At 38.5% G+C, this 21,661-nt stretch overlaps 1 protein-coding gene across 6 annotated transcripts in view; it reads left to right on the top strand.

The window, feature by feature from the left end:
- Positions 1 to 21,661, top strand: part of LOC131678021 (cyclin-dependent kinase-like 1) — a 546,062-nt gene that overhangs the window by 114,216 nt on the left and 410,185 nt on the right. The window lies entirely within an intron of this gene.

Below are 21,661 nucleotides of genomic sequence, written 5' to 3'. Positions count from 1 at the left end.
ACCGTATTGAATTAAATCCAAACCACCCCGCCCACCCACTTTGCAAATCATTCTGTAACACCGTGCTGGTACCCGAAAAATCCGCACACGGCCACTGCTGCCGAAAATGCATAGCGTCTACCGCTTATTGTAGCGCCCAGATGCTGCAGCCATGCTCTTACCCGTTCGACATAAGAACAAAAACTGATTCAAACGGGTACGCGTCACCTCTATTTATAAACTAACCGTATATGGTTTAATCACTTAGGTGCGAGTGTGTGCAAATGCCAACGTTACCGAAAAACGATAGCGCTTATTGCATCGCCCGGAGACGACGTTGCTCGTATGGGATAAGAGCAACCAGGGTTGCCAAAATTAAATCTGTATTTTTATCCTAAAAAATCTTTTCATCTGTATTTACTCTATGATAAATCTGTGTCGATATCTGTATCGAATCAGTTGAGTCCTTGAGAGAGCGAACCATTTCAAAAGTTGACATATGGATAGTTATTTAGAATTGACAGCTGCGATGACCACAAGTTGGTAGAGATGTGAACATTTGTCGATATTTTCAAATTAGTTTTTTTTTTCTTATTACATTAAGTATGACAGTCATAGCCTCGAAAAGTAAACATTCACATCATGAAATAACCCAAACAAATCTTTACACAACACGTTATCGTTTCCATCTTTATCCCTTCCATATTTATCCCTAATTTTGTATTGAAAAATATTGACAACCTCAATTAGGTACAGAAAATGTTTCCACCTTTTCATTCTGCATCATGGGAAAAATTTTAACCATCGAGCTGTCAAATTTAACTATCGCTCTGTCAATTTTAACCATGCTCCAGAGTAGGGTTATTTTGCAAATAACTTTTGAAGTGTCAGATTTTAACTAAAAGTTAAAAATTTCACCAAATGGTTCACAGCCTAAGTCGACCAATGTAGCTGTCTAATTTTCGGACAAAAAATTGAGAATTCACAAAGTCACAGAGCATTACAATTAACGTTTCTGGAAGTAGACTTCAGCCAGGCATTTGCTGAGTGCTAACCTGAGTGCATTACAAACCTTTACCTTTCAGAATGAGCGACCACTCGCAAAAGTGAAAATATATTTTAATTAGGCTGTGCACGCAGACGAAGTCGACATAAATAATGACTTTTACTGTGAGTAGCGATGCCAGATTTACAGACATGTCTGTATTTTACAGACTTTTGATGTCTCCTACAGACGTAGCCAGAGATCTACAGACTTTTAAAAGGGTAATAGTGTTTAGTAAAATTGCTCTAGAATAACTGTTTTCGAATACGAGTGATTCCTTCACAATAGAATTCTACTTTCAATCTATTTTTAAGGTAAAATTTTAGTGTAACTAGAATTTACACAGACTTTTACAGACATTTTAGTTATTCTTCGACAGACATTTCAAAAAAATATGTGGCATCGCTGACTGTGAGCCGTGTTTGCCAATACTGCCATTAAACTGTGAAGCAATGTTTGTAAACACGGCTCACAGTAAAAGTCATTTTTAAGTCGATTTCATCGGCGTGCACAGCCAAATATAGAGGACTAAGCTGAGAGAGACACAGAGGAAGTATTACTGAAACTAAAAAAATATTTCTAAAATAGGTTTTGTAACATCACTTCTCAAAAATCTGTATATCTGTACATACACGCAAAAATCTGTATATCTGCACATACAGATTCTTGGTCTGAAACTGGTTGAAAAATCTGTATAAATACAGATTATTCTGTATTTTTGGTAACCCTGAGAGCAACAACTGATTTAAACGGACATGCGTTGCTTCTATTTATGACTTTTCGTGTTTCATTGAGCAACTAAGCTGCCCTCTCTTGACGGCTAAATTATTACCAATATTTAAGTTTGGTGTTTCTGAATCGGTTGGTGTATGAATGATTAAAATCCATCTAGTAATATCGGAGTTATAAGCGTGCAAACGTTACATAGTTTCGTTACATGGGAGATAGTTTAGATTTTAGAATGACACCTAGCCCCAGATAGTGGAGTAAGACATTTTTAATGTCAAAAAACACATCGACATAGAGAGAGAATAATGCAGACAAATATAAAGCTAGGTACATCGAGATAGGGAGATATCGAGATAGAGAAAATATCGACATAGAGGAGCTTTTATACGTGCGATCTGAAGGGACCTACGAAATAATCGAGATAGAGAAAAATATCGACATAGAGAATATCGACATAGAGAGAGTTAACTGTACCACATATTCTATGAAAGCCCATGCTGGCTAATCGGTTTGCATTTTGTTCCGATTATGCACTTCTGAGCAGAAGTGACGGGCGTATATTACGCACTTCTGAGCAGAAGGGAAGGATGTTTGTGGTATCCAGCAATGAAATCTAAAACTTTTTAAGGATAGTTTCTTTTTTGAACAATGAAAATTGGAAACATGAATTCAATATAATTTATTGCAAAAGGTAAAAAAATAATCTGCTACTACCAATTTTACTGAGATGGTAAATGGAATAAAGTTCCGTCTCACTAGTATATAGTAAATTATCGGGAATAATTATTTGAACAGTATTGTGCAAACTGTTGTTTTCATCAAGAAGAATCAGTATTACCGAAAACAATGTTGTTCAGTCAGGTTCAAATCTTAATTAGTACAGATTTATAAAACTTTTGCTATATATTTGTTAAAATTAATCCTAAGATTATGTGTATGAATAAGAGAAGCAAGTGAATCACGATAGTAGGAATTAATTAAGAGATATTTCGTTTCTTTAGGCATTTTGATTTTCTTTAAAATCAGCATTTTCAAAATTTTCATTTTCAGTATTTCACCAAGACGCTCAAAGAGAAACTATATTCATTTAAAGTTTGATTTTAATAATTTCCTTTACTATTCTTTACAATTTGACTATTAATTCTATAACTTATCATCCCACATCCATGCTTTTCGTCAAATTTAAATCATCCTTTATACTATTTAATTACCATTGAAAATAACTTTGTATACTTAATTCGGCAAAAAATTATCTGGGAAAAGTTAGTGTGAGAAGTCGACGAGCAAGTAAAAATTACTATTTTAATGCTAGTATTGCTTGTGGCACAAAAACTCGATTCGAACCGTATTACGCACTTAACATTCTACTAATAAATTTAGCTCATAGATTGGTTAGTTCGACTGGCCTATCTATGAGAGTACTATCTCTATAACTTCAAATACATGTGTTTTGACAGCTCGCAGATTTCAGTAGCAGCTTGATTACTAACAGTGTGGAGTTCAGGTTAGTGAGAAGTGCGCAAAATCATTCACTAGAAATTTCTTCTAATATAGTCTGCTGGCTGTTTCAATTTGGAACTGTGAACGAATGCGGCTCTTCTCTACGTGTGAGAATTTAATGTGTTCTTTGAGCGCAATTGCCGTTCCTCTCCTCGCATGGTCAACGTTACAGACGACGTTGTAGCCGGGTATGGTGAGTTGTTCGTTTTCAACCTCCTGTAGAAACACGATGTCAAGGTCCATCGAGCGAACAAATGTGCGTAGGGCGTTGAGTTTGTTGGTAGTGTTGGTGATTGTGTTGATGTTGATGGTTCCGATGTTACAACTGACGAAGTCCATTGTTTACATTTCTTCGTCGGAGATCTGGACGCGTCCGTGTTCGATGGTGGTGAAATCGTCTTCGCCGTGTCGCATTTTCTTCCCCGGCGGCAGTCTGCGTGAGCGTCGGTTGCTAGTCGAGGCTTGAGAACTGTCTGTCTCGTTTCCATCGCTTCTGCGCTGCGTGACGACGTTTGCGAGGGCCGAGAGAGGTTGGATGGTCGCTTGAGTTGGTGTGGGTTTCTGATTGGTGGTGGTTGGCGCCGCAGGGGGAGGCATGGTGTTTTTCTGCTGTGCGGCTGCAGATCGTGTTTCGATGGCTTCTCGAGGTTTTGTTTGACTGGCTGTCGACGGCTCTCGTGTCGGGGGTTTTGATCCCGATGATTGTAGTGGTTCGCCCGACTTGGGTAGGTTTTTGTTCGGTTTTACCGGTCCTTTCTGCTGTACATGCATTTTTGCCACGTTTGCGTATGACTGGTCGGCTGAAAGTTTCTGTACAAGCAGTTTTTTATTTTGCACACATGGAATACCGATGTGTGCAAATTCTCGGCAGTGTAGGCAAGTTTGCCGCTGCCCCTTGTATCCGACTGCGGTGTCTTCTCCCTGGATCGTGACGAGAGAAGGAATATTCTTCTTCACCACCATCCGAGCGACACGAACGCCGGTCTTCACACCTTCGAAAGGGCCATAGCGATTGTCCCACAGGAGGTCACGAACGTTGAGTACTTCACCGTATCCGTTGGTGATGTCTTCGGGTAGGTCAAAGATCTGCACCTCCACCGCCCCTCCTCCATCATGATCCGCAGCTTGTGTGTTTTGCCGTCGATTGTAAACTCGTGTTTACTATCGTGTTCTTCGACGATCTTTTCTGCCAGGGCAAGGTTGTTGACCTTCACGAAGGTACAACCCAGCCTTCTGCTAACACATTATCTCGTGTGAAACCGAGTTCTTTCCCGACGAGTTTTAAGATTACATCGTGGGAAAGGTGTTTCGGAAACTGCGAATAGTCTACGCGAAACGTGTTTTCGCGCATGGCGGAAAGGCACTGTCGCGACGAAAGCGCAATGCTTTAGAACTCCGATGAAAAATTGGCAAATAAACGAGTGGTATAGTTCGTGAGCAAACTTTCGGTTTAACGCGTCCGAGATAAATCGACCGATCAGCACGGAAGCTTGCTGCTAACTGGTTGGAATTGGTCACAAAATTTTCAAGAAATTAAGTACTTATGTTTAGAAATTCACTTTATGACAGTAGTCGATCTCCTACATACATATTCTATGCAAGCCAATGTTTGTTATTGGGTTTGATTTTTTGTAATGAGCCGCATTAAATGCGTTTATCTAGAAACCATGTATTTAATCCGAATATCAAGCACAGGTCTTGATCCGATTTACACAACAAAAAAGAATCATGTAACTTTACGTCTTGCCAGATGCACATAAAAGTAGCGTCTCAATTCACATAAATTTACATTTTATTACATGTAAAAATGTGACATGTTCGGCTTTTTCTAGGTCATTCAGTCTGAGTTTTACATCAAAAGAGTCACAATATTCAATTTTACATATCATAGCATGTAAAATCCTATTATCGGACAGAAAAATACGTCGCTGCGTTGTTTACGTCAAATGTAATTTTCATTTTTTCTAAGAGTGTATTTAATGCAAAATGTACCAGGAATGGTCATAGATGTATACTACTCATGATCGCATATTTGTCCCGTTTTATATGGGATTTCCTATCTTTATGGGACTGAAATGAAACCTACCTTAGTTCACTACAACAGGCCGCGGATTTGAAGTTCGAAGATGATGTCGTGCAGGAATCGACGGGAGCCGCCATTTTGAATTTTGGAATGATAAAAATATTAACTAATTCAGAAATTATACACTGAAAATATAATTTCGTAAATGGAAAAAAATGATCGTGCGATGCACGAGTTCTTTCGTCGTTTTCTACAACGAAGTATTTTCGTGCATTGTAAATAGTAGATTTCGTTCATTTCATTCACAAATTTTAATTTTTTTTTAAATTTTGCATATTAAGTGTACATTGCACGATATCGAAATTCATTCGTAACCCAACTTTGTACCGGGAAACAAGTGCTTTTTGTTCTCTCCGGTGTGGTTTAGTTTTTTCGGTGGTACGAAGGTGCTTGCTGTGGCAGAGGCTGCAGTAAAGCATTACTAATAAACAGTCACGCGAGTGATAATTGTTACCTGCGATATCAGTTAAAGTAGTGCAGTGAAGTGCGTTACTAAACATTTTTCTTGCCTGAAAGACGGCTTTGTTTAGACGAGCTATATCAGCTCTACTGTGTGAAGGTCACGCGGGTGACGGATAAAACAAACGAAGGATCAATTCACCTACCAGCTCGTCAGGAACCAACTGGTGAAGTGTTTCGTTTTTTACTTTTCTTATCGATTTTTTTCTTTTTATTGCTTTTGATTTTTTATTTTGATTTAAGTTAAACAGTGCGGTCGAGCATGTTGCTCCCGCAACAAAATGGAACAAACAGAAGGATCACCCTCCGAAGAGGAATATTATGAAGAAGAAGAACGTATATCTGATACTGAGACAGATAATGTTATGGTTGATCCACTTCCCCCACTTTCCCCCAATGTCTCACAGCCCCCCCGAGTCAAGGTTTACCAGGATGGATCCGCTGGTCCTTGGGTGGTATACTTTCGGCCCAAAAATAAACCGTTAAACAGCATAACTGTTGCACGGGAGCTGACAAAACGTTACTCGGCCGTAACCGAGATTAAAAAGGTTCAGTCAGACAAACTGCGCGTAGTCGTTACTGACTTGAAACAGGCCAATGATATCGTTAGAAATAGCCTCTTTACGCTGGAGTATCGCGTCTACATCCCTTCTCGTGATGTGGAGATCGACGGTGTGGTAAGTGATGCGGGTCTAACTGTCGATGATCTGATGAATGATGGGGCTGGCCGCTTTAAGGACCCTAACCTTCAATCAGTTCAGATTTTGGAGTGCAAGCAATTGCACTCAAAGTCCATCGAAGATGGTAATTACTATCCATCAGACTCGTTTCGCGTAACCTTCGCCGGATCTGCACTTCCGAGCTACGTTGAAGTGGGAGGAGCTCGTCTACCTGTACGCCTGTTTGTACCGCGGGTCATGAATTGTTCCAATTGCAAGCAGCTAGGTCACACGGCCACCTACTGTAGCAACAAGCAACGGTGCGGTAAATGTGGGGAACGCCATGCGGATGATACTTGCAGTAGCCCTGCTGAGAAGTGTGTTTACTGTGGGGAGAATCCGCATGCACTTTTGACATGCCCAACGTACAAACTTCGCGCGGATAAACTGAAGCGATCCGCCAAAGATCGCTCCAGACGCTCTTACGCAGAAATGCTTAAAAGAGCTGTTCCACTTATCTCCGAAAACCCATTCGCTCTCTTGCCAACTGACGATAACGCCTCTAACGACCCTTGCGAGGGGCATTCTTTGGCTCCGCTTGGAAACTCTAGGAAAAGACCTAATCAAAACTCACCTGAACTTCCTCGTAAGGGTCCTAGGTTGTCCCAAACAAGGGTACAAAATAAAAATAATTCATCAACTGGAAGGGCTGGTACAAATCCGAAGATAATACCTCCTGGTTTTGGGAAATTGAGATACAACCAGGAGTTCCCAGCACTCCCCGGGGCACCAAAAATCCCAAGTGCTCCAATTTTACAGTCAGAAACTCAACCTAAAACGGGATTCCTTAAATTTTCTGACATTGTGGACTGGATATTCACAGCTTTCAACATTACCGATCCTATGAAAAGCTTGCTGGTTGCTATTCTACCAACAGTAAGAACATTTTTAAAACAGTTGACTGAACAATGGCCCCTCCTTACAGCGATCGTATCCTTCGATGGCTAACTTATTAGACGGAATCAGGGATCTGATCACTGTTTTACAGTGGAACTGCAGAAGTATTATCCCCAAAATTGATTCATTAAAACACTTGCTAAATTACAATCATTGTGATGCATTTTCCCTATGTGAAACATGGCTAACTTCTAATATAAACCTCAACTTCCACGATTTTAACATTATCCGCTTGGATCGAGAAGACTCATATGGGGGGGTACTTTTAGGGATCAAAAAGTGCTACTCCTTCAATCGAATCAACCTCCCTTCGACGCCAGGCATTGAAGTTGTCGCTTGTCAAACAACAATCAAAGGCAAAGATCTTTGCATTGCTTCTATTTACATTCCTCCTAGGGCCATGATGGGATATCGAAGATTCTCCAACGTGATTGAACACCTTCCCTCGCCCCGCCTGCTTCTTGGAGACTTTAACTCTCACGGTACGGGGTGGGGCTGTCTATACGACGATAATCGATCTTCGACAATTCAAGACCTTTGTGACAACTTCAATATGACAATTCTGAACACAGGGGAAATGACACGAATTCCTAGACCACCTGCGCAAGCAAGTGCACTGGACATATCTTTATGCTCGACATCACTACGGTTAGATTGCAAGTGGAAGGTAATATCTGATCCCCACGGTAGTGACCACTTACCAATTGTAATTGCAATCACCACTGGTTCAAGACCATCGACACCAATCAATGTTCCCTATGACCTCACACGAAACATTGATTGGAAGAGCTACGCTGCTGAGATATCCAAAACTATCGATTCAACACAGATACTTCCCCCGGAGGAAGAATATAAGTTTTTGTCCAACTCGATTCTCGATAGCGCGATTCAAACTCAGACGAAACGAGTACCCGACGTGAACACCCAAAAACGTTCTCCCAACCCGTGGTGGGACAAAGAGTGCTCAGACGTGTACGCGGAGAAAGCTGCCGCGTATAAAACTTTCCGGAACGACGGGTTAGTTGCTAGTTATCGAGTGTACGCGATATTAGAAAAGCGAATGAAAAATTTAATGAAAGCTAAGAAACGCAGTTACTGGCGCCGGTTTGTCGACGGGTTAACAAGAGAAACATCGATGAGCACTCTTTGGGGCACGGCCCGACGTATGCGAAACCGAAACAGTACTAACGAGAGCGTGGAATATTCAAACCGTTGGATATTCGATTTCGCCAAGAAGGTTTGTCCGGATTCCGCCCCGGCACAGAAAATCTACCGCGCCGCGTCGCCTTACAATACCGCGAACGAAACACCGTTTACGATGGTGGAGTTCTCACTTGCTCTCTTATCATGTAACAATAAAGCCCCGGGGCCAGATAGAATTAAATTCAACTTATTGAAGAATCTGCCAGACTCTGCCAAAAGACGCTTGTTGAATTTATTTAATAGGTTTCTTGAGGGTAACATTGTCCCACATGACTGGAGACAGGTGAGGGTCATCGCCATCCAAAAACCAGGAAAACCAGCCTCCGACCACAATTCGTATCGTCCGATCGCAATGCTGTCCTGTATCCGGAAGTTGTTCGAGAAAATGATCCTGTTTCGGCTCGACAATTGGGTCGAAACAAATGGCTTACTGTCAGATACACAATTTGGCTTCCGCAAAGGCAAAGGGACGAACGATTGCCTTGCGTTGCTCTCAACAGAAATTCAAATGGCATATGCTAACAAAGAGCAGATGGCATCAGTATTCTTGGATATTAAGGGGGCTTTCGATTCAGTTTCGATCAACATTCTTTATGAGAAGTTGCACCAGCATGGTCTTTCGCCAATTTTAAATAACTTTTTGCTAAACCTGTTGTCTGAAAAACAAATGCATTTCTCGCATGGCGATTTATCGACATCACGATTTAGCTACATGGGCCTTCCCCAGGGCTCATGTCTAAGCCCTCTCCTCTACAATTTTTACGTGAATGACATTGACGAATGTCTTGTCAATTCCTGCACGCTAAGGCAGCTTGCAGATGACGGTGTGGTCTCTATTACAGGTCCTAAAGCCGTCGACTTGCAAGGACCACTGCAAGATACCTTGGACAATTTGTCTGCATGGGCTCTCCAACTGGGTATCGAGTTCTCCACGGAGAAAACTGAGCTAGTCGTATTTTCTAGAAAGCGTGAACCAGCGCAACTACAGCTTCAATTAATGGATCAAACTATTGCTCAGGCTTCAACATTCAAATATCTCGGGGTATGGTTCGACTCTAAAGGTACCTGGGGATGTCACATTAGGTATCTGAAACAGAAGTGCCAACAAAGGATCAACTTTTTCCGTACAATAACTGGAACATGGTGGGGTGCCCATCCAGGAGACCTAATCAGGTTGTACCAAACAACGATATTATCAGTGTTGGAGTACGGATGTTTCTGCTTTCGCTCCGCTGCGAACATACACTTCATCAAACTGGAGCGAATCCAGTATCGTTGCTTGCGTATTGCCTTGGGTTGCATGCACTCGACCCATACGATGAGTCTCGAAGTGCTGGCGGGCGTTCTTCCGCTGAAAAATCGATTCTGGGACCTCTCATATCGATTGCTCATTCGATGCGATATTCTGAACCCATTGGTGATTGCAAATTGCGAAAGGCTTGTCGAGCTTAATTCTCAGACCCGATTCATGTCCTTGTACTTCGATTACATGGCACAGAACATCAATTCATCTACATATAACGTCAACCGTGCTCATCTCTTAGATACTTCTGATCCAACTGTATTTTTCGATACATCCATGAAGGAAGAGATTTGTGGAATTCCGGATCATATTCGCCCACAAGTGGTCCCAAATATTTTCTATAACAAATACCATCAAGTCGACTGCGCCAAAATGTTCTACACTGACGGATCAATTCTCGACGGGTCCACAGGCTTCGGTATCTTCAACGAAAATCTTGCTGCCTCATTCAAACTCAATGATCCTGCTTCAATTTACGTCGCAGAATTAGCTGCCATTCAGTATACTCTCGGGATCATTGACACCCTGCCCTCAGACCATTACTTCATCGTTTCGGATAGTCTCAGCTCCATTGAGGCCATCCGTGCGGCGAAGCCTGGAAAGCACTCACCGTATTTCCTGGGGAAAATACGGGAATATCTGAGTGCTTTATCTGAAAAATCTTACCAGATTACCTTGGTTTGGGTCCCGTCACATTGTTCTATTGCGGGCAATGAGAAGGCGGACTCTTTAGCCAAGGTGGGCGCATTAGAAGGCGACACTTACGAAAGACCAATTTGCTTCAACGAATTTTTCAGTATCTCTCGTCAGAGGACGCTCGATAGTTGGCAAACCTCATGGAGCAATGGGCATCTGGGACGGTGGCTACATTCCATTATCCCGAAGGTATCAACGAATGCTTGGTTTAAGGGGTTGGATGTGAACCGGGACTTTATTCGTACGATGTCAAGGATCATGTCCAACCATTACTCGTTTGACGCGCATCTCCGTCGTATAGGGCTTGCTGAAAATAATCATTGTGTTTGTGAGAACGGCTATCACGACATCGAGCATGTTGTTTGGCTGTGCGCAGAGTACTGTGTTGCCAGGTCCCAACTAATAGATTCCCTTCGGGCCCGAGGTAGATCACCCTATGTGCCAGTCCGGGACGTCCTGGCAAGCCGTGACCACCCCTATATTTTTCTTATCTATATCTTTTTGAAAACCATTGATGTCCAAGTTTAATACATTTTACCCTCTCTCATTCACAGTAGAATCTCACCAACCTATCCCTGTATCTACAATATGGCATTGCTTCACGAGTCTTCGGTGCACACTCTTCTTGATAACCGTCTATCCAGAACATCATGACATACCGCACATGCAGATGATATAGAGTGCCAATAATTATCCGAAATATCGACCCTCCCCTCGCCCCTGCGATTACAGGCTGGAAACTACAACACTACAACAAAGTGTGCATATCCGCCACAATGATCAATCAGCAAACGACGATGTCAATTACACAATATGTATCCCACTTCCTACCTTTGTCCTTTACTTACATAAGAGGGGAGCAAGCCGCCCCTAAATACGGCTTTCCCTTCCCCCACTAACATGTGACATGTAATATAAAAAAAAAATGAATTATCGGCCTCGTTAAGCTACAGCATTTGGGCCTAAATAAACGTATTTTAAGATACGATATCGAAATTATATTTCGTGAATGAAACGAAATGATTTGTTATTTCAAAAAGGTTTGTGTGTATTACTAACGATTTCGTTGTCTGCACGAATTTATTTTCGTTCATGTTAGAAAAGTTTTCGTGTTAAATTATAAATATTTTTTCCTCGATCTTTTAAAATCGATGTTTGACAATACCATTTTTTTAATTAAAGGGATCGATCTGGAAAAATGGATTTTATTTCAAACCGCTCACCACTATTGACTACTTGATGGAATGCGGTATTTTTGATCGTGACAATCATGAAAAAAATGTTTATAAAAATTAGCTTCACTCTTGTAGTAACTATTCAATTTTATGCATATATTTGACAATAAAACCTGAACGTTCCTGTCATTTCATTATCCCACAAAAGTCTCAAACTTCAATATATGTATTTTTGATCAATAAACTAATTATGTTAAGAAGTGCATATATTTATACACCAAAAAATAATGAAATTTAAACGACATGTAAACCAATACGTATGTAAACATACAAAGCTTGAATAAAAAATTTGATTGAAAGTTAAGTTGAATTCGTTGCACTCAATTGGAGCATCAAAAAGCATGTGATTTCACACTTTCGTTCGTATAACATTACATGTCATTTATTTTACAGCAATGTTGTATTAAAAATACATTAATGTCCATTGACATCCCGTTTAATGAAACTGTAATCTTCAATCAACGTGTAAAGTTGATGCACAAGTTGTGGTGAAACTCAATTTTACATTTTTATTCATGCTCCAAATATATGCATGAAAATAAATTTAAAATTACAAAATATTTTTTCATGTGTAACATTGAGGGAAATTATATATATTTGACATGTTTAGGTTCCACATATTTAAAAGTGTTAATCCAAGCGATTTTGCAGTTTTTTTTTTAAATTTACGTTTTAATGCGACCGCATTAAAACGTAAATTTAAAAACGGATACGTTTATGACTTCGTTGTACAAAAAGTGAACCGATGAATCGAGAATTTCCCGCGCCATTTCCTTTTCCGTTATACCAGTGTCATATCACCCTCGATCCAGACGATAGCTTCCATCAACGTAAATGTCCGTCAACGCCACGTCACCGTTCCATCAAGATGAGTTGAATGCGTCTCTCGTTCACACTTTCCGTACGTCAAAGCATTCCGTACTGTTAATGTTGTGTGTGAACACTAGGGTTCGTCGCGGTTGCGGTAATTACCGCAACCGCGCGGTATTTACCGCACCCGCACCGCAAAATCTGCGGTGCGGTAAGACATTTTTTCCCGCCGATGCGGTGCGGGAAAGAACTTTTACCGCGCGGTTTTACCGCAACCGCACCGCAAAAAAAAATTGATAAAGTGATAATTTTGGTTATTCTAAATTGATAAACGGACTGCTATTACGAAAGAAAATCTAGTTGCGTCCGAAATATTTTGACGCTATTATTTTTACGACATATTTTGGACACTAGTTATTTTATACTAAGTAAGACTTCACAAACTAACCATTTCAAATACATAAAATGCAAGATCCAGATAGAGACAAAATTATTAGATCATTTAAAAACAATAAATTTTTACTCTTAAACCCAATTTAAAAGTGCATCACTTCTCCCGATTTCTGTTGGAAATCGTTGAATTATGAATCGTTTCCGATATCAATTTTTCACCTGTGAATTTTGATTAATTTAAAGAAATTAGAGATAAAATAATTATGCTGGGACTCAAACACAACCCAAAGAATATAATTATTTTCATCAAACCAAACGAATTTGAAGTAATTGACAGTAAAGGATACAAATGTATTAAATCGTCCAAAATAAGGAGAGGTCCAAATTAGGATGATTATTCTATCACTCGTTCATCAACATCGTATTTCTATCTTCTTTGATTGCTGTGTAAATTCAATGTGAGTCAATGCAGTCAACTTTATTGGACTCTTTCTCAAAAACTATGCTACATAACTTTTTTTCGCGTACTTCCATTCAAATTTACGATAGTTTTCTACCACATTAAGTCCTAAAATGTTTCAGTTAACCCTCCAGCACCCGCGCGAATGGTTTCCCGAATGAGCAGCCGCTGTTGCTGAAAGAAGATTTCGCTAGAGTTTCGGAAGGTGTTACACAAAATACAACGGCGCGTGTGCTGGAGGGTTAAGACTATTTTGTAGCTTTTTTGAAACTATTTTTGCCAAATACCACATCGTTTGACTCCTGTCCACTTTAATTGAAGTTTTTGCCATTTTTAGCAGTTTTTCTAATGTTCAGTAATTCTGTACCGGTTGAGACCGGACTCCTGATTGGATGTAATGTATAGAGCATTTTTTTGTCAAATATGGCGTCGTTCTTATTGATGAAATACAATGTTTTTATTTCACTGTGTTGGAATATATGCGCTACTATATATAAGTACTGGTATTTCGACTTTAAATTTTTTTGTTGAAATTCCTTTAAGAATGAAAGGTGGTTTTTACTACGTAAATGCTAAAATCATCCATTTCATTTTCATATGTCAAAAACTTTGAAAATATGAAAATTTAAACAAAGAAATATGCAACTTTATTTCTTATTACATTTTTATTCCACTTTTTTTCAATTAACTGAAGGGTTGCTAAAATAAAAGTTTTCCTATTACTGCAGTAAAACGTTTTTGAATGTATAATGTTTGCCTCAAAATGAACGGAATTTTATTAATAGAAAATGCAAAAGTTGATTTTTTTCATAAACTTTACATTCTGATGAGTCTCTTAAAGTTAAATTTCGTGTGAATAAGAATCACATTTTATTATATATGGTTACACAAATGTACAATTTTTCAACACTATTTTTAAAAATATAAAAAATTTACCGCATTTACCGCATTACCGCGCGGTGCGGTGCGGTAAATAAAGTGCGGTTGCGGTAAGCGGTGCGGTTTTGATATTTTTTTGCGGTTGCGGTGCGGACAATCCATTTACCGCCCACATCCGCACCGCGACGAACCCTAGTGAACACCTCCATTCAACTAATTTTGACGTTTCCGTGACGTGCTGTACCGGTGACGAAAGCCAGACGTACTGTGCAAATCGATCTTCGAACAGCTTGGACTTTGTACATAAAATATACGAATAAATTCATTTTCATTTAACATGCTTGGTCTACCACCGAAGAACGAAATGCGAGTGGGAGCGAGAGCGCTAGCGACTGAAAGAGTAGGCACGTTCTAAAATCCACCAGCAACTCATCGGTATTTTGATGACTTTTTGTTGCGGGAGAGTAAAGCGACGCGCTGTGACACCAGTGTGCAACATAAACAAAGCTTGATTATGTTGCGTGAGAGAGATCATCACATCAGACAGCTCAACAATCCATCGTACGGTGAGGGCCGATGATTTGGTCAACAAACGGCATCGAGAGGAAAGAGACTTTTAAAGTACACATACCAATACACCAGTTATTTGGCATGCGCTAGTATTGAATTGCTGGTGAATAAGTTTCACTTCTGCGTGTCAGTCGAGCAGAGATGCCAGATTTGCAGACAAGTCTGCAAATTCGCAGACTTTTAATTTAAGCTGCAGATTTTTTGGATGACGCAGATATTTGCAGATTTTCTAGTTTGGTTGCAGATATTTGCAGATTTTTATGTTTTGTTGCAGATATTTGCAGATTTTTGAATATAAAGGCTTTTGGTTACACTAGCTTTCCTGACATTTTTTGTACTTCCCGGACTTTTAAAATTATTATTGCAGACATTTGAAAAAAGTACCTGGCATCTCTGCAGTCGAGTGAGCAGTTTAGAAACTGATTGGACTTGCGCCTGTCGTTTTTTTCCTATTTTCGGCCAGGGCAACTTATGCGCATCTTATGTACATTTTAGTTAATAAATTGCTTATCCTAAACACTAGTTGCGCAATCTGAAAATAAGACAATAAACAAAGAACAAGTTCACTATCTCGCTTTTCAATTGCAATCAGAATACTCTTCCTTTATGGACTATACTTTAAATGCATTTTTTTAGCTTCCTACAGCTAATTATATAGCTATTTGAGAGTTTTTCGTGTTGGGTCTACTAAAAAGGTCTATATGTACTCGTCTCAATGCTTCAGGCATTAATTGAGATGAAACCAGCGTGGCTTCAATTTACTGATTTTCAGTAATATATTTCCCGAGTTTCAGCAAAACAAACGTCACTTGTACTGAGATCTTGGTTGGCTGAGTGCTCGGCTGCGTAAAACTTGGTAAAAAGTTGCGGAAAAAGTGAGAGTCGGTAGAACAAAATTAATGGTGTAGCTTCCAATCTGCTTATTTCGTTGACGTTGCAAAATGCCTGTATATTTTTATGAAAATATAAGGTAATGAGCAGATTTTCTCCTTGTTTCTATTATCATCCTACCTGTTAGATCAGAAAAGCACCTAAGCCTAAACAAACAGCATATTTACTGTTGGAAAATAATTCAAACAATAATACGTTCAATGTTGCTGATGTATACCAATCACTTAAGGGACCATAGATGTTTTTCTACGTTTTCTGACCCGTCTTAAAAAAACATCGAACGCGAGAATGTAAAATATATTGAGGTCTCTTGCGTAGTTAAAAACACACTTTAGTGTTTAAATACAATATTTAGCGACATGCAAAAACTGCTTTACTGCCCCTCTTCGGTACCTTAGTTGTTTAGGCAAAACAGATAAAAAGCGCAATAGTTGCAATGCTATTTTGAAAATACTTTCGAGAGTCCACAGAGTTCCAGAACTAGGGTTCGTCGCGGTGCGGATGTGGGCGGTAAATGGATTGTCCGCACCGCAACCGCAAAAAAATAATAAAACCGCACAGCTTACCGCAACCGCACTTTATTTACCGCACCGCACCGCGCGGTAATGCGGTAAAAATTTTATATTTTTAACAATAGTGTTGAAAAATTGTTCATTTGTGTAATCATAAATAATACAATGTTATTCTTATTCTCACGAAAATTAACTTTAACAGACTCCTCAGAATGTAATGTTTATGAAAAAATCAACTTTTGCAATTTCTATTAATAAAATTCCGTACATTTTAAGGCAAACATTAACATTCAAAAACGTTCTACTGCAGTAATAGGAAATCTTTCATTTTAGCAACCCTTCAGTTAATTGAAAAAGTGGAATAAAAATGTAATAAGAAATGAAATTGCATAGTTTTTTCTTTAAATTTTCATATTTTCAAAGTTTTTGACATATGAAAATGAAATGGATGATTTTCGCATTTACGTAGTAAAAGCCACCTTTTATTTTTAAAGGAATCTCACAAAAAAAAATTATAGTCGAAATACCAGTACTTTTATACAGTAGCGTATATATTCCAATACAGTGAAAAAAAAAATTTCTTCAATAAGAACGACGCCATATTTGACGAAAAAAAGCTCTATACATTACATCTAATCAGGAGTCTGGTCTCAACCGGCACAAAATTATTGAACATTAGAAAAACTGCGAAAAATGTATGATTTGTAGCATACAGCAGAAATAATTTTTAAAAATAGGGGGTTTTACGGACAAAATATCCCAAAACGCTAACTTCCGCATTCTTCAAGAAACAGATTCTCATTCAAAAACTAAGATTGCTCCCTTTAAAAATGTATGAAGGGTAATTTTCTAAAGGCTAGTTCGAAAGTTCTAGCATTTAATGTTTTTCCTCTAATATTTTCCAAAGAGCCAATGGCAAAAACTTCAATTGAAGTGAACAGGAGTCAAACTATATGGTATTTGCAAAAAAGCTTCAAAACATCTACAAAATAGTCTTAACTGAAAAATACTAGGACTTAATTTGGTAGAAAATTATAGTAAATTTGAATGGAAGTACGCGAAAAAATGTTATGTAGCATACTTTTTGAGAGAGTCCAATAAAATTGACTGCAGAAAAATTCACATTGAATTTACACATCAATCAAAGAAGATAGAAATACGATGTTGATGAACGAATGATAGAATAATCATCCTAATTTGGACCCCTTCTTATTTTGGACGCTTGATAAAGATAATTATATTCTTTGGGTTGTGTTTAAGTCCCAGCACAATTAGTTTCTAATTTTTTTAAATTAGTCTAAATTCACAGTTGAAAAATTGATATCGAAAACGATTCATAATTCTACGATTTCCAACAGAAATCGGGAAAAGTGACGCACTTTTAAATTGGATTTAAGAGTACAAATTTATTGTTTTTAAATTATCTAATAATATTGTCTCAATTTGGATCTTGCATTTTATGTATTTGAAATGGTTAGTTTGTGAAGTTTTACTTAGCAGTATAAAATAACTAGTCCAAAATATGTCGTAAAAATAATAGCGTCAAAATATTTCACAGGACATAGCTAGATTTTCTTTCGTAATAGCAGTCTTTTTATCAATTTAGAATACTAAAAATTATCACTTTATCAATTTTTTTTTTGCGGTGTGGTTGCGGTAAAACCGCGCGGTAAAAGTTCTTTCCCGCACCGCATCTGCGGGAAAAAGTGTCTCACCGCACCGCAGATTTTGCGGTGCGGATGCGGTAAATACCGCGCGGTTGCGGTAATTACCGCAACCGCGACGAACCCTATCCAGAACAAAGAATAAGCCAGCGGTCACTGCTTGATGAATGTAAAATTCACAAATTTTACATTAAATGCGCTGTTGTTTTTGTCGAAAGGAATTTTTTAACTTTAATTGGAACTAATTGGAATTTGAATTCGAGTTTGTGTAAAATTGGTCAATTCATATTCTAGAACTTATATGGACCTTAATCCAGTCACCAGTATATATTAATATCAGTAAATCTACTAAAAATGCTTCCGAAAAAAAAACTCTGAGTTTTAGTACTGGATTCATGAAGTTTCAATATTTTTTAAAGTTGTGATTTTCTACATGCTGTAAAAATTATTATAAAGGTTTTGAATCAGTTTTATCGATTGACCACATTATCTTTGTACAGTATTATTGAGGCCACACATGATCCACTTCGGCACCGATTCGTGTTGGCCAACCGCATCAAAGACATTATTTACCAAACTCTGAATTTCTAACAAACAATTCAGTTTCAAAAACATTTAAATATGGCTTAAAATAATTTTGAATTATTTGTTACAAAAATGTTACACCTAACGAAGGCTAACATTTTTCTCGTTGTTTCACTTCATATAGTTTCGTAGTAGGTAGGGGAAACTGGTCGGTTGCCGTCACTGGTCGGTTGTCGACAATTGATTCGTAGGTTCTGTACTACAACCAAAATATTTGTTGAACAAGTGAAAACCTGCTTAAAAGTTTTTTGATCATTTGCTGAGTGTTATAGAAAGAAGCAGATCGATCGAAAAAGTATGCCCATAGAATATTTACGAAGTGAATTAATTTTATATTGTGGTTCAAAAATTGAATGCCACTGAAACGTTCGCCACAATTGTTTTTATTTATTTTACCCCATTTTTGTAACAAATGCTTAGTTCTCTCTAACCTAATCAATATGGGTATTTTCGGAACAGGCTTTACGAGTAGATACCAGAGATCGATTTTGGACGCAATTCTGAAAACCAAGATGGCAACTTCTGGTGAACCGTTTTTGATAATTTACATGGGAAAAGCCCATGGGTCGTGTTTTCATCGCTGGGTAGCACTGTATACACCAAATTGTCACGACCAGAGAGACAAGGGGCCATTCATAAACCACGTAGACCAAAATTTGAGAATTTGATTGCATTGCTTGAAAATCTCCCATCACGGCATTACACTTAAATGAGAGCAACAGGAGCACGTCTTACCTGTGAGGCGATCGTAAGCAAAAAGATGGCCGGTCAAGGTTGCTGCGATCAATGAGCCCTTGGGCTCGTCGTTGCTAACGCTGGTGTGCGTATACGAGCAATGCATTAATAGCTCAAAAAAATCGTGTTGCTCAAGGCATTTAGCTGAATCGATCGTCCCGATCTGCCATGCCAAGCTTTGTAGCGGTAATATTTTATGCTGGCGGCCATTTTGTTTTAGTCTTACAATTGATTATATGCAATTATGCGATGTTATTATGTTAGAACAAAAGGAAAACTATTTGTTTTGTGATTTGAATATAATGTGGTTGTCCCGCACCGTCATGCCTAGTTTTCATTGCGGCAAGGTATTTTTGCTGATATTTATGCGCGAGCTTTTTTATTCAATTGTGATGTGGCGTACTGTAAGGGGCCGTTCATTTACCACGTGGACAAAAAACCTTTTTTTCTGACCCCCTCGTGGACAAGTGTGGACGATTCATAAACCCCTACCCCTCCCTACGGTGTCTATGTGGACTTTCAAAAAAATGGGTAGTTTCATAAAAATGGGATTTAGAAAATTTTCCCATGTGGAAGATTAATATGAAGCAAATCTTATGAAAAACGTTCAAATCTCAACGACTTATGATATTTTATATTTACATTTCAAAGATTCATCACAAATAACCTTTGAATTCTTGAATTGGTTCGTAATTTCAACCTCTAGCTATGAAATCCAAAATAATGTGATTAGACCATGTTACAGATGATTGCATCAAGTGATTTAGGGTAGACGAGCCTTTATTCATCTCATTAGTCAGGATATCACACTATTTCGTTGATAACTCGACATAGAGTTAGTGGATTGCGCTTAAATAGGTATCATCATCTTTGCTTCGTTCCTAAGAAGCAGTACAGTTTAAAAAAATTTCCTGGGAAATGTAAAATACTCGCGTTTGAGCGAAGCGAAAAGTCGAGCACAACGTACCCTTATTCATCCTACCATTTGAGCTAATGCGTTGAATAGATAGCAGATACTGATCTAACTAATGTGTTCAAATGGGTGAGATGAATAGAGGTGCTAAGATGAATTAGGGAGCAGTTACCCTAGATAAAAAATTCTGATTCTTTTTCGTGCGAGTTCTTATGATTTTTTCGATGATAGTCTTCATAGATGTTTTCAATTTTCACACGTGATGCACACGCATATACTATGCTGTTATAAGCACTTGGACTATTTAAAAATCTTGAAAAAATTTGAATATAACCGCTCACACCAATGACAATACAAATTTGTTTCATTTTTATATAAAAGACAAAAATATGACGACGTGGACATTACCCATACCCCCACTCCCATCCCAATGGACAAGCATGGACTTTCTCGTGACCTCTACCCTTTCCTAAATTGTCCACGTGATATATGGATGGCCCTTAAGGCGATTTTTGCGAAATATAATATATGCATGCGGCTGCTTAGTTTTTTCTTTGCAGGCTACAAAGCAGCCATTTTGCTAGTATGAAAAGGCACGTGGTTTACACGCTTTCACAATTCTTTTTTCTTTCGAGTCGCCGTATTGTTTTTGGGAAACCTTTCAGTTTACACGCTTTCACTCATTCCTTACTTGATTTAACCGCGTGGGGGATTCTAACTGGATTCTTTTTACAATAACCGGCAGGATCGCCAATGCAAGAATTTGATTTTGCCAATGCTCAATCTACTATTAAATTTATTCTATATCATTTTCACATCAATTTGAAAACACGCTTGTTTGGAATTATTATTTTTTTTTATTTGTGATCATTTATCATTATTCCCGAAAATGTGGTGGGGGAGCGGGGTTACCCTTTAGACTCCCCCTCTTTTCCTCTGGCTACGTGCCAGCGTGGACTTCAGTCTGATTTGTCCTAATCTTTAGTTAAAATATAGGTTGCCTGAAACTCACTCAATTGCAATGAATGCGATCCGCCAGTGCAATAGTAGTACGTAATACTCGCACCAGTTTTTCACATAGGTACATATATTGTGCATCTAATGAAGAATGATGTTCAAAATGCCTTTGATGGTAGTTGAAATGAATAATTTTCCTTTTTTTAATGCAAAAGACTTAGATGTTTTTCTGAAAAAAAATTCTAAGTCCTTTGAAATGCAAAGAACTTAGAAGAATTTTGGCAGTTTATTTTTTGCGTGGATTTCGAAATTAACACGGTTTTTTTTTCAAAAAAATATTCTAAGTCCTTTTGAATGCAAAAGACTTAGAAGATTTTCAGAAAGCTGGAAGACGCGGGTCTGGAAGATTCCTTATGGCCCGCACCTCAACAATATGGATATTTT

This window comes from Topomyia yanbarensis, chromosome 1 (genome assembly GCF_030247195.1).
Source record: "Topomyia yanbarensis strain Yona2022 chromosome 1, ASM3024719v1, whole genome shotgun sequence".
Classification (NCBI taxonomy): domain Eukaryota; kingdom Metazoa; phylum Arthropoda; class Insecta; order Diptera; family Culicidae; genus Topomyia; species Topomyia yanbarensis.
This window is presented reverse-complemented; position numbering and strand designations above follow the sequence as displayed.